We start from the raw sequence: 6,000 nt of genomic DNA on the forward strand, positions 1-6,000 counted from the left end.
ATAAGACCCAACTTCAGTTCAGAATCTGTTTCAATTTTTAACAAAACACACATATCAACAAGGTTTGCAAATGAAATAACAATACAGTTAAATTGATTGGCAAATATTGTTCTTCTAAGACAAATTATGTATGCTCGCTATAACAATGAAGGTAAATCGAAGACATTATTAGCGAAAAATAGAAATGGAAAGATAAAAACTCTAGATTCAAAACAAAATATGAAAGTGATTAAAAAATTTTCCCACAATGCAGTGTTAGTACAAGTAATTTGACAGTGCCTTACGGGCAGAATGATGATAAGACAGCATGCATGGGGCTGGATTCATTGATGTAACCTTGCAGTTCTGCTGCACATTGTTAAACAGAATGTGAGTTTTTTGTTGTTGTTTCCATTTGTCTGTGTGCAATCATTATCAATTCTCATAGATGCACCAACAGGTTTCATCTACTTCTGCTTTGGCTCTTTTGTATAGCATTGATCATAGAGCTACATTAGATAACTATATCTAAAGTTAATGTTAATAGATTGATTTATTGATTTGAATTTATTTCCAATTTGTGTTCACAGAAACAAAGAGACAGGCATAACTGATTTAGAAGAACTGTTACAATGAAACTCAAAATGTATACTTTCATAGCAACAAAATGGTAATACAAAAAAAAAATAAAACAAAAGTGTGTGTGTGGGGGGGGGGGGGGGGGGGGACTTAAATTAAAATCACAACTTTGTACTACAGTGTACTTAGTCCCCCAAAAATTAGACACCTGACAAGGCTTGTACGTGTACAAGAATGGTTGAAATGTAAAACTGAAGATCCGCTTTTGAGAAAGTGAAAGGAGAAGAGAGTAAAAAATGAAGGAGTATAGACAAAAAGCTAAAAAGGAGGGAAAAGAAGAGATGGAGAAGGAGAGAACAAGCAGGAGGATTGGTGATTTCAAACTGAATATCTTTGTAGTAATTTACTGGTATTTCTTGAATTGCTCTTAAAGGTAGTTAAACTCAATAATTCTTTTAGATTTATATGTATATATATATGAATTAAATTATTGTATTTTGTGATTTACTTAGGCTAACAGTGCCTTCACCTTTTTCGCTAATTATGCATTATACTCACTATGTTATTTGAATATTGTATTATATGGGGATAAACATGTACAATATTCAAATGAGAATGAATGCATAACCAGTGAAATAAATAGACCCACATGGGATTATTAACTAAACTTTAATCGTGGCTCAGTTGGCATTGTTACATTAGTGTGAGCTCTTAATTCATACATATGTATTTTGCATGCTCTTGTTGCAAACTTTTTGTCAGTTCAATTTCAAAGAAGTGTAATCTCACCAGAGAACTGAATTAACATCCAGATGCATATAATGTCTGCCACGAAGACCACAGAGTTGTTTTTCTCCTCTGGACTGCTCTACTCTGTTCTGCATGAATGTACCCCTTATTTCTGCTGGACAGCTCATATTGGGGGTTTTTTTCACTCCCTTTCACAAAACCCATGTCTTTATTATTCTCTACCATCAGTGGCACTCTTGTGACTTTCGTTTTCTCCCCGACTCCTGTTATTAGTCTGTCCTCTCCTGATTTCCATTTTCTCCAGTTCTTTATCCTCTCTACCCTCTCATTCTCTCTCTCCCTTCTCTCTCTCTCTTTCTCTCACACATATGAACATGTGTACACACTTTAATACACATTTGTGTGTGTGTGTGTGTGTTTGTTTGTCACGTTGCTACAGCAATACATTACCAGTACATAGCACATATTGCCTTCCTACTATTGAAATGGTAATGAATAAATACCATTGAGAAAAAAAAAATATATATGTGTATATGGGGTCTAGGGCAATTACCTCCTGGGTAATTGCCCCTGACCCTTCCCCTAGCCCTAATCCTAATCCTAATCCTGAATCTAATCCTAACTCTAACCCAAACCTCAACCCTAAACCTAACCCTAACCCTATAATCTTTTCTCTAACCTTACCACTAACCAGTAGTTAGCTGGGGGTAATTGTCCGGGGGGGGGGGGGGGGGTGGGGGTAACCGTAATTGCCCTGACACGGTGTATAATATGTGTGTCTGTCTGTCTCTCTGTCTTTCTTTCTTTTTGTTTCTCTTCTTTCTATCTCTCTGCCCTGTCCTTCTCCTCCACCTCCTCTTCCTCCTCCTTTACCCTCCTCCTTATTGTCTGCACCCATCTCTCGTCCCCTCGCCCACTTGAGACAGGTAGGGTCTTCTGGGTCGCTGGCATCAGCTGCGCTTCCCATCACAGCGACCGCACTGTGCGGTCTCTCCCCCAGCCAGACGGGGTTAAGACACGATGTCAAGTACATCTGTCTCCGCCTCAACATTAGCCCACTATGCGATCACCGTTTGAAATTAAAAAGAAAGCGATAATAAAGAGAAAGCGGAAAGAGGAAAAAACCGCATAACATGCACAACATGGCTTAAAGGGACACCATTGGCGGATACTTGTATCTGGATCTAGGAAAATATGAACACAATATGTGCAGCATTGTCTGTCTGCATATCAATCTTGGTTATGTGTTAGGTCTTGTCCATGGCGACAATTTCGCACGACCTATCTTCAGGCTGTACATCACCAACATGGACAGTGAAAATTGGGTGTGATGGAGGGCGCATGTACTTTCACACTGGCAAGGAATATGTACACACGTAAGCGGTAAGAATTATAAATTTATATCATCACATTTCTCGGGCAATGTTTGCCCTCTTGTCTGCTGCACAAAATTCAAATGTATCTATTATGATTGCTGCCACTGTTTATGTAATGCATCATATTTTTCAACAGGGAGGTGCTAGAGAAGGAGAGACAACTACTGCTCTCCTTTGAAGTCATGCGTGGCACCACCGAGAAGTTATGCGTTCAACTACAGGTGTTACTCATGTGCTTTGACAAAAGAGAGCATCAATAATCGGGACTAGCGCTCTCACATATAGAAATACTTGCCCCTTCTGCAATTCGCTCTCTCTTTCAATGTGACGGCAACAATGAATTTGTGTACCTTGAATTGGAGCAGCGAATCAAAATGCAGTGTAAAACTGACAATTTTAACAGCAAATAGTGTAAAAGCACGCTGGAACACGCTTTAGCGGAGTACTTTATTTGAAAGATCAAAATATACCAGATTAAAAGATAGAAAACTAGTATGCGGAAATATGCGCATAATAGAAAAATAGTAGGTTTTTAAGAGGGCCTAATTTTCATTTCATTTTGATTTGCGCAATACGAAGAAACTAGAAATGCATATTTATAACATTGAATTCTTTCCTAAACTATTTTAAATCAATTCGAGTATTTCATTTAAAATTTTACGGGCAAATAAAGCTTGTAATTCAACGAAAGGTGAAATGCGTTTTTCGTCCCCGAACTTCGTGTTGCAATTAGAGCGGTGCCGAGCATGACTTCAAAGCGTAGTGGAATGCTATACATCCCATTGTAACGCTTTGAACCCAAACATGTGTTTGCATGAATTACGAAGAGTTGCCACTCCATCTCTGTAACACCTCCCTGCATTCAAGACATTGACGCCAATTTGCCGTGCGGTTTCTTTGGTGCATCGAGGAAGAACCATGAAGCTCCAGGGAAGAATCGAGTATGCTTGCGTTCAAATACAGTCAAACCTAGGCGGCCACCCAATGTAGACGTAAAATGGCCGTTACAAACAGGTGGCCGCTATAGACAGGGTCGTGATGACTTTTCTCTCGGGGAAAACTGTTTCTACAATGTAGTAGCCGTATACGGCAGGTGGCCGCTAAGGCAGGTTCGACTGTACATGAATCCTATGTATTCTCAGATGACAGATCCCCATTCCTTGAAGTAAGATTGAACTTGCATGGGTTCTGTCTGCAAAATGTCACTTAACCCTTTTCAATCTCGTTTCCCCACCATCCCATCGCCGTTCTCTCTCCCTCCGCCTCCTCCTCCCTCCTCCCCTCCTCCTCCTCCCCCACCTCCTCCTCCAGAGTCCCCCCTCTCCTTTTTGGTAGATCGACAGAGTAATAGGGGGGGGGGGGCAATTGGGGGTGCACAGAGAGAAAGAGAAAAATGTGTGTAAGTGTGAGTGTCCGTGCGTGCGCGTCACGAAGTTTGTATTTCTTTGTGAAAAGTAGTCACTGAAAACGACCGAAAGTACTTGCCCTCGTGAAAAATGCACCCCCCAATCTTTTATTTTTCTAGTCTTATTTCGACGTCGATCTTCCCCAGAGTGATGATAAATGGGGCGCGTGGAAGAATTATCGAGGTGTGGGTAAACAGGAACCGTAAAATGGATTATAGGCCCTACTTTCATTTCCGCACTCTTGCGCATACCCAATTAAGAGTTTTGACTGACAGCCTAAATTGACCACACGCCCGACCTGGAATGACCCTTAATGACCCGGAGGTGACTTTACAGGGGTCAAGCTTCTTCCATCATATTTCATAGAATCTCGGTTTGGGACGAGAAATGCTCCTTACCCTCAAGGGGGTGATAATTGTGTTTATCGTGTACTGCGTGTATGTTATCAGGAAAATGACGTTACACGTTCACGGATTTAACGAGCTGCATTGACCGAATAAATGGAAGAAGAAATATGGTATGTTTCTATACAGTGAAATGTACTAGTATATGATACTTTTTGTGAAAATATGATACTATTTTTCCGAAATGGTGATTGTCTGATTTTGTGATGTAGAATTTTAATTGGCTGGGTGAAAATGATTAATTTGGAATTTGAACAAAGAGAGATACAACTATATCTCTGTATATTAGATATATTAAATCGTGTATTATTAACCAGTGTTGTGATTGGCCAAATTGATAGACTATGTGACATTTATTGATTTCTTTATTATTTCGTTTGGCATGTCTTTGACATTACGTAATGCAAACGGACATTAATCGGTGTAATTAATCAATAACCCAAATGCGATTTTGAAGAATCTGATTTAGACATACAATTTATTTTCTGTAACAGTGTGCTCTGTCACGCACTATTCTAGCCAATATAAACTCCAAACGCATAATTAGATATATAGTGCAAATCTATTCCACCTTGGTCTTCGGCCTTGGTGAAATAAAACTGCACTTCGTCTATTGACATTATGCATTTGTCGCGCATTATTTTGATCAAGTCGTTGACACAGAAAGGGTTAATTAGATTAATTAGCCTCTTTCCCCTTCCAGTCAACTGTTATTCACCAAATACATGTACATCCGTGTTTCCATGACAGAATAAAATCGAGTAGCTACAGGTAGCGAGCACAAGTAACGCTTACATCGTACCTAAAGCCGCTATATGGGGGGAGGGAGAATCGGTTATCGAGTTTGTGGAAGAAAACTGATTCACAGGTTTACCGCTATCTGCCTGCAGAGGTCGTGCTTCAAATTGGCATAGAGAAACTTGAGAAGGAACCAGGGGGGAAAAGCCGGTCTTTCCCCTGAGTCTTTCACCTTTCATTAGCGCTCGATCGCTTGTGCTGGGAGCATTATACCAGTCGGAGCAGCAACCTCCACAGTTTCAAAGACAAAGCATTGCTCACAGCTGAGTGAATAGTCAACAGAGGAGAAAGCTGGGCCTCTTATTTGGAATTTTAATTCTGGAATATATGTATTTTTTTTTCTTTCTTCTGAACAATTACGGCGTGCCTGGCAGAGAGAAGTGAGGTACGTTGTCGCTGCATCAGAAACTTGACGATCCCACCGACTTGCTCGTTCCCCGTTGTTCTTTCTGCTGTGTGGCTTCTTTTGAGGTAAGTCAAAACACACGTTACGTCCTAAATTTGTAGCTGAAAGCATCACTCACGAGTTAATAAATTTAACTTTTTTTCCATTCCTAAATTATTTTTTCTAACAAGAAACAAAATAGCACACTGTATATACAACATCGGTTATATATGCTGTACATAAAAGAGCGAAAGCTCGTTGAAAGGAGACGGTACCAGAAAGTGTACCATTTCTTGATCTCTGCTTATAGATAATGAATTATC

This window comes from Diadema antillarum, unplaced genomic scaffold (assembly GCF_040938485.1).
Source record: "Diadema antillarum isolate AM-2024a unplaced genomic scaffold, OU_Dant_1.0 scf00000049, whole genome shotgun sequence".
Lineage (NCBI taxonomy): Eukaryota > Metazoa > Echinodermata > Echinoidea > Diadematoida > Diadematidae > Diadema > Diadema antillarum.